This window comes from Zea mays, chromosome 6, assembly GCF_902167145.1.
Source record: "Zea mays cultivar B73 chromosome 6, Zm-B73-REFERENCE-NAM-5.0, whole genome shotgun sequence".
In the NCBI taxonomy this organism is placed as follows: domain Eukaryota; kingdom Viridiplantae; phylum Streptophyta; class Magnoliopsida; order Poales; family Poaceae; genus Zea; species Zea mays.
Window position 1 is genome coordinate 17,470,571 of NC_050101.1, and position 12,500 is coordinate 17,483,070.

Below are 12,500 nucleotides of genomic sequence, written 5' to 3' on the forward strand. Positions count from 1 at the left end.
TCACTTGACGACCATCCTTTGTCCCGATATTTGCTTCGTCTGTCCATTTCCAGTTCTATTCATCAGCACCATCTTGTGGTCGACTCAGTTCTGGTTCTCCGCATCGCGTGGTTAATTCACGTACCTGAATGAAATGCATTATGCACATGAATGCATATAGACCAGAATATTTCAAACCTAAATTGTACTATGCGATAGCGAATTAACTCCTAGCGGCAAGGCGTTGTACTATTCTATACGAAAATACTAGTTACCGGCATACGACTAAGCGCAATAATTACACTTCTCTAGATGAACTGAATCTAACGCAAACATTACGAAACACAAACAATACATATTTAACATAATTAGCCTAGACATAACTTATCAATTTATTAATTAAATTCTAAACTTATCCCTTGTTTTATAAATTATACTACATCGCTCACAAAGAACTATTTTAATTTTATTTTACTTCTCACATATTTTACGTGTCAACAATTAATCAAACATTTCTTTATTATATACACATCTTTATAAGTGATTAAAATATTTCATCATCACACAGGACTACTAACATTCTACTCGGTATACTAATTCAACTAATTAACTGGGATAGCGAAATAACTCGCCATACTAAATTTGGCTCGATAATCGCAAGAACTGCGAAGTCGATGAGAGTTTCGTGACTTACACAATTTATCGAGCACCCTAATGAGCCTCGCACTAACACATTAATTTATTCAACGATCGAACTATTTAGAATAAATTATCAGCTTACCGTGATAAAAATGATTTGATAATCGCAGATCGACGATGAGTGTTGGTTCAGACCTCCCAGCGAACACTTGGCAGGGGTTGTGCTCGAAGGCGACTTCCAGGGGGAAGAGCTCGACAGGGGGCTTCGGAGCTCAACGCAAGTATCGTGCAATTGAAATATAGATCGTCGGGGTCGACAAGCATGGATGAGCGAACACGACACGGAGGTGCGAGTCCGCCAAGGACGCGAACTTGAAGGGCGGCGCTAAGAACGAAACCTTGCTGAGCGAAGAACGACGACCGGCAAGGCAAAGCCTGACGATGAGATCGACCAGGGGATAGCGAGCGCGAGCACACTCAACAGCGACGATAGTCGAACTGGTAATAGAACGTTGGCGAACTTGGCCGACGCGACCATGAACGTGTACTGGCGCGGATAAGACAACAGTGGCTGACGAGCTCGCGACAGCGCCACAGATCGGAGGCAGAGAAGACGGCCAGGACAGAGCACAGACCGACGCGACGGAAAAGAAGACCGGGCACAGGAATGCGCACCATTTCCCTGGGCGCGACGGTGGCCGGGACCAGAACCGTCCACCGCCAGGAGGCATGCACAGCCACCATGGCCGGCCAAGCGAGCAGAAAACCGCGGCGCCGGAGGAGCAAGGCGAGCAGGGAGATCCGGGCTGGGAAAAAAAAAATGGAGACTGGGCGGGCTTTGCAGGGGCAAACACGCCGATCAGAGGACCAAGCCGAGCTGGGGCAGACAGCCATGGGAGGTCAGGGGCGAGTGCCAGGCGAGTGCAGGGAGCTTCGACGGCTGGGCGCGCAGGGAAAAGAACCAGAGAGCTTGGACCAGGAAGTGGCGCTGGTCACAAATGGAGGGGATCCAGTGAGGGGGCGCTTGCAGGGAGCAGTGAAGCGCTGTCTGCCATGGAGGCCGGCGTTGAGGGAGTTCGGCCGGTGAGCTAGACGCACGACACGGTGGGGAGCAGCGACAAAGGGAGCAGTGATGCGCGCTGGAAGGGGTGTCGAGCAGAGCTTGGGCGCCATGGACAGGATAGGGCAGTTCCTGGGCGAGCACCAGGGTTGGCGACGTCCAAGGAGATGGGCTGGGCGCTGGGGCCAGGCTCGGCTACCAGGGAACGGGCGACGTCCTTGCTGCTAGTGTGAGGAGGCGAGAGGGAAAGGCAAATGGCTGCTGGCGAGCTAGGCGGAGGGCCGAACATCAGCGTTGAGGCAGATGCTCGGATGGCCAACGCAGAGAAATGGAGAGCAGCAGAGACGTGCAGAAGACTCGTAACTTTGAGAGCCCAGCGCGTGGACAGGAGATAAGAACAAAGGTTGAGCGCTGGTGTCCACGTACGGTGTATAAAAAATATCAATTGCCTTCCACGGTGACTGAGATGAGGATAAGAGATATTTTCTCCGTTTTTCTTTTTAATATCTTTAACCGGAAAACCACAGATATTTTGGATCGGGATTTTTAGCGATGGTTAAAGTGTCAACGTATAATACGGTAAACGGCTACACACTCTATTTTCCGAATCACGAAATGGAAAAATAGAGGAATAACATCTTAGATTGTTCTGTCCGAATCTCGTTTGGTTAATTTTCGTTACTATTTTGGGCAACACGTAAACGGACTGGATATCAGATACATTATTTGAGACAACACTGGTTTAGTCGAACTCGGATAAAATCTATCCGATGTCTAAACATAGTTGATTTTATTATTCTACAGTATAGACTGAAGAACAAATTGGATCAGAACCTCACGCACGATTTTTCTGAGGCAATGCGCGATTAAGATTATTTTACCCCGAACATTTTAGTCATCAAGTTCAAACTAATTTGCTCCGGATAAAAAAAATCATCCGAATAGATCGAGCTTCCGATTTCGTATCCACGCGAGCGATGAATTTTAAATAATCATCGGACGCACCAATTTTCGGAACGACTATGTTCCGAACAACACGAAAATTTCGGAAGGGCCTGGACAGATAAAAATAAAAACGACGTCGCACTCGCGACAGCCGAATCAGATGCGATATTAAAATCGTGATAGTCGAAAATAATTAGAATATAGCATCTGTTTTATCACTGATATTTCGTGCGTAAGTCCATACTCGTTGTCGAGCGGAATATAAACACCTGGGGTGTTACAGCCCTCCCCCCTTAAAAGAATCTCGTCCCGAGATTCGGAGCGAAAAACTTTTAAGAGTAGAGATGTATATACCCCATGTTCATATCAGCGATAATCGGGAGACATTTCCGAACAAGGGCGAGTGTCTCAGGATAAGGTTTCCTTAGTGGACATAACATGTATCGACTTAAGCCAATTTAGAGATGTCCACCAATAGAGTCGATATCTGCCAGAGGAACACATAAGGTTCCATGTGTGCAGTTTGCTTTTTCTGATGACACTGTGCTATCTGAGTCTGTTGGGCGAGCGATAGATATGCGACTTTACCCAAATAGAACCAGATGCAACCTCTTGGGTAAAACACACAGAAAGGGGTTTACCAACAAGCGGTCACGATGAGTTCTTAGCACATGAGACGGGTGTGAATGTCGAATAACATTACAGTTGACCCGTGGCTAGCCAGAAAATCCAAGTTCAAGAAAAATGATAAAGACTTGAAAAAAATCACCAACAGAGGGATCTGTAAATGCTGCCTTCGCAACCAAGACATTTTATCGAGCACTAATCATGGATCGACTTGATCACACATGCCGGAAAAGCACACGTGAGACGATTGAGGCATGATTAGAGCGATAATTAGGTGGTTATTAGTTGACTTAACTTGATTCTTGTAAGTACTTTCTTTAGGGTAGGTTGAACCAAAGTGAGTTTAGACAACTCGATAAAACGATCTCTAAACTCAACCTTCGTTCCAAATGCAGTTACAAGTTAGTCAAAACCAACTTGTTGAACTACCTTTGACATTGAGCAAGTCCTCTCAGTACCATCGGTAAGCCTATGGTCGAGAGTTCACATTTACTCGCAACAAGTCATGCATTTAGGTAGAAATGCATTTGGTCTGGTTGTTCATCCGTTTCTTCATGCGAGATGAACCGACTTAGTTCAGGAATACATGGATTAAATAAGAGAGCGAATGAACAAACTCCTGCATCTCAGCAGCAGGGGAAATCCAATCTCCAATTTGAGAGCTAAATAGCTGTTTTCCAACACTAAAAAGCTCCAAGGCTTCACCTTTACACAAAGGATGCAAAGGGAATGTGCATGTGTGAAGTCACTATTAGAGTCAAGGAAAAGAAACCACACATGAAAGGAGTATGCCCTTTTGATTTCAACAGAGATGATAGATGTTGCTTGATCACTTGACAAACAACATAGAAACTGTTTCAAGGGAGGACTCCACGAAAGATCACACATCAGTGTAGTTCCACAATGGATCATGACTAGAGACATCGATACCAGCATGCGCCAAGCAGCATAACCTTGCGTGTACATTCACAAGGGGCTCTCAGTTTCACAGCGGCACCATAAGTCCTTAACCATGACACCATTACAAAACTGGCACCAATAATAAATCTCACGTAGCAAAAATAGATTGTGCCAAGATAACGCATTGACATAGTCTCATAATGGATTACAACTACTAGCCATGATACCAGCGCGTGCCGAGCAGCACAACCGTGTGTGCGCACACACAGAAGGCCCTCGGTTTCGTCACGGCACCACAGGTTTTAGCCATAATGCCATTACCAGACGTAACCAATAAGAAATCTCGCGCGATACAAATGAATTGAACAAGGGTGACAATATACAAGGAGATACTCCACCTGTAAAAATGGTTACAAGTAGAGAGCCAAATAGATTATGTCCCGATGAAATGAACAAGGCGTGGCCATAACCTAAAATTAATGAAAGGAGTACGATGGGAGACTGTTATTTCAGCCCAAGCATATTTTTATGCCCATCGCAGAGATTACAAGGTCAAGAATTAGTATTCGATTAGATACGGGGGAAAACAATAATAAGTTTAACTTGGTATGCCTTCGAGAGACATAAGGAAACCAAAGGCATCAAACTTTAAGAAAATGGTCGGACAAGCCTTTCCTAGGTTAGGTTGATAAGACGACAAGATGATCCACAAGGAGAGGCCGAATACAATAGGGACCTCAACCTACATCAACTGAACAAGGGAATGGTTCTAGAAGGAGACATGACTTGAGATTCTTGTTTTAAGCTTGGGTACACCTTGTGTCCAACAAAGAAATTATCTAAGCATTCATTTGTATGTGTTTGGTCATGGAGTGATAATGGAGAATTTAAATTTGGGTCTTGGTTCACCAATTAAGAACATGTCCTAGTTTAAGGTTTAGGCAAACAAACTACTAACCTTCTATCGGCACATCAACACAAGAGCACACATAAAGCACCCTAAGAGGTCACCTAAAGAATGGAGGACACCTATTTCATCGAAGTTCATAATTCAGCATTACACCATATTATCTACAATCAATGGTTACTGGAATAAAGATGAGAGAAGCATTTTGGGTGTATAGGTAACAAACATAATGCAACAATCAGGATGCATGCTCGTCCTACACGTCCTCACGAGTTTTTGCCAATCTAATGTGGCAATAACGTTCTATACCGGTGGCATACTTACGATTCTCACGATAATTTGCTAGACGTCAGCTACACATACGTTTTTGAGGTTAGTGTACCTGCAGAAAAATCCATCACAGCCCAATTCCCAATGATGCAAGTCACACATGACAGTTTATCACAGTTTATACTCCATATATTGCTATATGGAGGCCAGCTCATCATTAAGCGCTGAGCCACGCATAGGCGCCGTTGCCACACTTTAACCATAGGGCAACTCATTATGGTAACTCACCTTCTTACCTGAGCGTAGGTGCGTCGTTACAAGTACAATACACTTCTCAGTAGTCCCATGTCTGTGTACCCATACACATTCATGGGGTACTGAATTCCCAGAAAAGTAAATACTCCACATCGCAGTCTTCATATATACATATGTAGAACATGTATATAATCGGACGCCACATTTAAACACTCCCCTAGACCGACGGTTGTTCGGTCATGCTCTCACATCTCATCTTACCTTGGGCGTCGATCCATTCAAAACTGAATGGCCTCAAAAATAACATTACACATGTATGCAATACCAACCCGGTTATGGGTTATGGTTTTTAACTAAGCCACCTGATAGTCCTTAATTTAGGGCTTAACAGAGGATGTCGCTAGCATTATAGTTTTTCAAAACTGTTTTTCAAAGCCAAACAATGTGTTTAGTTGAAAATAGGTTTTTCAAAACCAAAACTTTTGTTTTGAAAATACGTATGTGACCGTATATACTTAATCCAGCTCCGATACCAGCCTGAGGCAGAACCTCCAAGTTATTGGGCCCACATGCACCTGTCCTTGTCCCAAAGACCTCAGACGACCATGCATGTGCACCAGATAACTCAACAGGATCTGTCCGATTGCCCCAAGGACATCGGATAAACCACTTTCAACCAGAACCGCGGGATTAAGTAACACAAATCACACACACCAATATTGTTGCAGCGGAAATCTTACTACCAAATTTTACAGGTTACAAAAATTTTACATTAGTTTATCGGAGTGATTACAAAAGTATATGTTTGAAATATATGCTAGCTCAAACGACCATCCTCAATAAGAAGTATAGAAGGGTTACTTAGACTTATAAGAAGGCCGAGCCCACCGGCACTTAACACCATCACAGCATCACAAAGTTAGACCTGAAAAACAACAGGGAATAAAACCCTGAGTATGGAATTACTCAGCAAGACTTACCCGACTAAAGAAAAGACTCTCAAGGGTATGCTGGAATTGGGAATCAAGGAGAGGCTTTAGCAAGAATCAACTTAGATACTTTTGCAGAAATAGCTTACTAAAGTGAGTCCTTACTTTCAATATTTTAACGCCAGATTAAGTATTAATAGACTCTGTTTGCAGCTGGTCTAATTTCACCATCTCATCAATACAACATCATTTTTATTCATGAAGTTCACATCCAGACTTAGGTTGTAGGTCAGTGACCAAGTCTTCATAACCGCGAAGGTACGGCGATCCGAATCGATTATACTCAGCTGAGGATCTCCAATCACACGACATATGTAGCACTTAACCCTTGCATATGTCAACCCGCCACCGGGGTTCTTAAGACCGGATCAGGTTCACGCAAACCGAGAGCACAGATACACCACCGTCCAGCCTCTTGCCACGGAGGGTACACGCTACTCTCGCCACCGCTCCACTCCCATTTCGTGTTATCTTATTCCGGCCTTAGTCTGCCCGAGGCAAGGCTTACCCATGACGAGGCATGTGACCAGTTAAAGGGTCCTCGATCAGCAGGCCTACATACGCATCCAATCCTTAATCAACCTGGGTAGAACATCACCTGTTCCTACCCCCAAGTCTCAATTTACGTATTTCCATCCTTAGGATTGTGTTTGTTCCTTAGGATGAAAGAGCATCACAGGGAACTTTGCAGTAAGATCCCACCATTGCTCCAAATGAAAATATTCTTGCGGGTAGAAGCCATCCTCTCCCGGGTTAAATTGAGGACAACCTCTATCCACAAGATCTAAGCAAGGCTAAGCATTTTTGTAAATCATAATTTTGATACTTCACAGAAGTATCTATAAAGGTATGGATATCAAGGAAAGCAATGCATCAAAGGGTTTCAGGCACTTCCTATGAACCTAATGCACATTTCACTAGACTTAAAGTGTGCGAAAAGTATTTTAAAAACACAAGGAGAGGGGTTGCATGCACCGGGGCTTGCCTGGGAACACTAGGTTAGTGTTTGTTAGGCGTCGATCACTTGACGACCATCCTTTGTCCCGATATTTGCTTCGTCTGTCCATTTCCAGTTCTATTCATCAGCACCATCTTGTGGTCGACTCAGTTCTGGTTCTCCGCATCGCGTGGTTAATTCACGTACCTGAATGAAATGCATTATGCACATGAATGCATATAGACCAGAATATTTCAAACCTAAATTGTACTATGCGATAGCGAATTAACTCCTAGCGGCAAGGCGTTGTACTATTCTATACGAAAATACTAGTTACCGGCATACGACTAAGCGCAATAATTACACTTCTCTAGATGAACTGAATCTAACGCAAACATTACGAAACACAAACAATACATATTTAACATAATTAGCCTAGACATAACTTATCAATTTATTAATTAAATTCTAAACTTATCCCTTGTTTTATAAATTATACTACATCGCTCACAAAGAACTATTTTAATTTTATTTTACTTCTCACATATTTTACGTGTCAACAATTAATCAAACATTTCTTTATTATATACACATCTTTATAAGTGATTAAAATATTTCATCATCACACAGGCCTACTAACATTCTACTCGGTATACTAATTCAACTAATTAACTGGGATAGCGAAATAACTCGCCATACTAAATTTGGCTCGATAATCGCAAGAACTGCGAAGTTGATGAGAGTTTCGTGACTTACACAATTTATCGAGCACCCTAATGAGCCTCGCACTAACACATTAATTTATTCAACGATCGAACTATTCAGAATAAATTATCAGCTTACCGTGATAAAAATGATTTGATAATCGCAGATCGACGATGAGTGTTGGTTCAGACCTCCCAGCGAACACTTGGCAGGGGTTGTGCTCGAAGGCGACTTCCAGGGGGAAGAGCTCGACAGGGGGCTTCGGAGCTCAACGCAAGTAGCGTGCAATTGAAATATAGATCGTCGGGGTCGACAAGCATGGATGAGCGAACACGACACGGAGGTGCGAGTCCGCCAAGGACGCGAACTTGAAGGGCGGCGCTAAGAACGAAACCTTGCTGAGCGAAGAACGACGACCGGCAAGGCGAAGCCTGACGATGAGATCGACCAGGGGATAGCGAGCGCGAGCACACTCAACAGCGACGATAGTCGAACTGGTAATAGAACGTTGGCGAACTTGGCCGACGCGACCATGAACGTGTACTGGCGCGGACAAGACAACAGTGGCTGACGAGCTCGCGACAGCGCCACAGATCGGAGGCAGAGAAGACGGCCAGGACAGAGCACAGACCGACGCGACGGAAAAGAAGACCGGGCACAGGAATGCGCACCATTTCCCTGGGCGCGACGGTGGCCGGGACCAGAACCGTCCACCGCCAGGAGGCATGCACAGCCACCATGGCCGGCCAAGCGAGCAGAAAACCGCGGCGCCGGAGGAGCAAGGCGAGCAGGGAGATCCGGGCTGGGAAAAAAAAATGGAGACTGGGCGGGCTTTGCAGGGGCAAACACGCCGATCAGAGGACCAAGCCGAGCTGGGGCAGACAGCCATGGGAGGTCAGGGGCGAGTGCCAGGCGAGTGCAGGGAGCTTCGACGGCTGGGCGCGCAGGGAAAAGAACCAGAGAGCTTGGACCAGGAAGTGGCGCTGGTCACAAATGGAGGGGATCCAGTGAGGGGGCGCTTGCAGGGAGCAGTGAAGCGCTGTCTGCCATGGAGGCCGGCGTTGAGGGAGTTCGGCCGGTGAGCTAGACGCACGACACGGTGGGGAGCAGCGACAAAGGGAGCAGTGATGCGCGCTGGAAGGGGTGTCGAGCAGAGCTTGGGCGCCATGGACAGGAAAGGGCAGTTCCTGGGCGAGCACCAGGGTTGGCGACGTCCAAGGAGATGGGTTGGGCGCTGGGGCCAGGCTCGGCTACCAGGGAACGGGCGACGTCCTTGCTGCTAGTGTGAGGAGGCGAGAGGGAAAGGCAAATGGCTGCTGGCGAGCTAGGCGGAGGGCCGAACATCAGCGTTGAGGCAGATGCTCGGATGGCCAACGCAGAGAAATGGAGAGCAGCAGAGACGTGCAGAAGACTCGTAACTTTGAGAGCCCAGCGCGTGGACAGGAGATAAGAACAAAGGTTGAGCGCTGGTGTCCATGTACGGTGTAAAAAAAATATCAATTGCCTTCCACGGTGACTGAGATGAGGATAAGAGATATTTTCTCCGTTTTTCTTTTTAATTTCTTTAACCGGAAAACCATAGATATTTTGGATCGGGATTTTTAGCGATGGTTAAAGTGTCGACGTATAATACGGCAAACGGCTACACACTCTATTTTCCGAATCACGAAATGGAAAAATAGAGGAATAACATCTTAGATTGTTCTGTCCGAATCTCGTTTGGTTAATTTTCGTTACTATTTTGGGCAACACGTAAACGGACTGGATATCAGATACATTATTTGAGACAACACTGGTTTAGTCGAACTCGGATAAAATCTATCCGATGTCTAAACATAGTTGATTTTATTATTCTACAGTATAGACTGAAGAACAAATTGGATCAGAACCTCACGCACGATTTTTCTGAGGCAATGCGCGATTAAGATTATTTTACCCCGAACATTTTAGTCATCAAGTTCAAACTAATTTGCTCCGGATAAAAAAAATCATCCGAATAGATCGAGCTTCCGATTTCGTATCCACGCGAGCGATGAATTTTAAATAATCATCGGACGCACCAATTTTCGGAACGACTATGTTCCGAACAACACGAAAATTTCGGAAGGGCCTGGACAGATAAAAATAAAAACGACGTCGCACTCGCGACAGCCGAATCAGATGCGATATTAAAATCGTGATAGTCGAAAATAATTAGAATATAGCATCTGTTTTATCACTGATATTTCGTGCGTAAGTCCATACTCGTTGTCGAGCGGAATATAAACACCTGGGGTGTTACACATAGGATGCCCGCACGAGCGATGGGACACGGGCACCGGGAGTCGGCCGCACGGTAGCGGGGGTCCTCCAAGCAGTCACGGGTCCAAGACAACTCATGCGCCAGCGTAGCCGCTACGGTCGAGCCATCCAAAGCATCCCTCCGCGCTGGGCGCGGCGGGTCTGCTTGCGAGGACGGCGACCGAAGGTCCACCGAGCGCGGGAGAAATGGAAAACGCATCGAGCAACGGGCCATCCCACGGTGCAGCCACACGTCCAGGGCGTCTGGCCGGCGGTAGCCAGCCATAGCCGGTCGTGGCTGCATCACGGCCGAACCATGGCCGGCCAGGCAGCCAACAGCGCCAGCCGGAGCTGGGCGCGGTAGGGTGCCGACCGGCCACGGCTAGGCCGCGAGGGGGTGCGGGGCTCGGCCGAGGAGATCTGGAGGAGACGCTGGAAACGCTATGGTTTCAGCAGCGTTTCGCCCGGGTTTCGGCTGCACGAGTTCCCTACCCCCTACTATACCTGAGGGGCATACCCCCTCCCAGGACTTCGGGGAGTTCTGCCTTCAGAAAACCAGGGCATTTTCCCAGGACCCCACGAAACCCATCTAAGATGGCTGGACACAGCGTTTTTGCTCAGAATCAGGGGTTTCGCTAGCGTGACCCGTTTTCCCTCTCGGGTGGACCCGAACTTCCACGTCTCACGCGGGGGGACCACGGGAGGGTCCCGTGCCCATCCACGTGCCCGTTTTCGCGGCCGTGCCCGAAAATCCGTTTTTGGCCCGTTCGCCATGGCGAACCCCTCGTTTTCACCCAAAACGCAAGGCCGAACAGCCCTGCCGCCCGTTGCCCAGCGTCCCCTCCCGTTTTTCCTCCGTTCCACCGTGCCCTTCAACCGAGACCTACGTAGCAGCCTCGGTGTCTTTCCACGCGCTTCGACTTAGCCCGTTTTCGCGGCCGTGGCCGAACCGTTGTTTTCGGCCCGCGCGCCATGGCGAACACCTCGTTTTCAGCCCAAACGCAAGGCCGAACAGCCCTGCCGCCCGTCGCCGCGCGCCTCCTCTCGTTTTCCCTTCGTTCCACCTTTACCTTCACTCGAGACATGCGCTCTAGGTTCGGTGTCTTTCCACACGCTGGGACTTAGCCCGTTTTCGCGGCCGTGGCCGAACCGTTGTTTTCGGCCCACGCGCCATGGCGAACCCCTCGTTTTCAGCCCATACGCAAGGCCGAACAGCCCTGCCGCGCGCCTCCTCCCATTTTCCCTCCGTTCCACCTTGTCCTTCACTCAAGACATGCCCTTTAGGTTCGGTGTCTTTCCACACGCTTGGACTTAGCTTATTTTCGAGTTCGTGCCCGAGCCTCCGTTTTCGGCCCGTGCGCCATGGCGAACCCCTCGTTTTCAGCCCAGACGCAAGGCCGAACGGCCCTGCCGCCCGTCGTTGCGTGCCTCCGTGTCGTTTTCCCTCCGTTCCACTGTGCCCTTCACCCAAGACACACACATTAGCATCGGTGTCTTTCTACACGCTTGGACTTAGCTTATTTCCGAGGTCGTGCCCCAGCCACCGTTTTCGGCCCGCGCGCCATGGCGAACGCCTCGTTTTCAGCCCAAACGCAAGGCCGAACAGCCATGCCGCCCGTCGCCGCGCGCCTCCTCCCGTTTTCCCTCCGTTCCACCTTGACCTTCACTCCAGACATGCACTTTAGGTTCGGTGTCTTTCCACATGCTTGGACTTAGCTAATTTTCGAGGTCGTGCCCGAGACTCCGATTTCGGCCCGTGCGCCATGGCGATCACCTTGTTTTCAGCCCAAACGCAAGGACGAACAGCCCTGCCGCCCGTCGCCCCGCGCCTCCGTGCCCGAGCCTCGGTTCGTCGCGTGCCTCCGTGTCGTTTTCCCTCCGTTCCACTGTGCCCTTCACCGAAGAAATACACTTTAGATTCGGTGTCTTTCCACATGCTTGGACTTAGCTTATTTTCGAGTTCGTGCCCGAGCCTCCGTTTTCGGCCCGTGCGCCATGGCGAACACC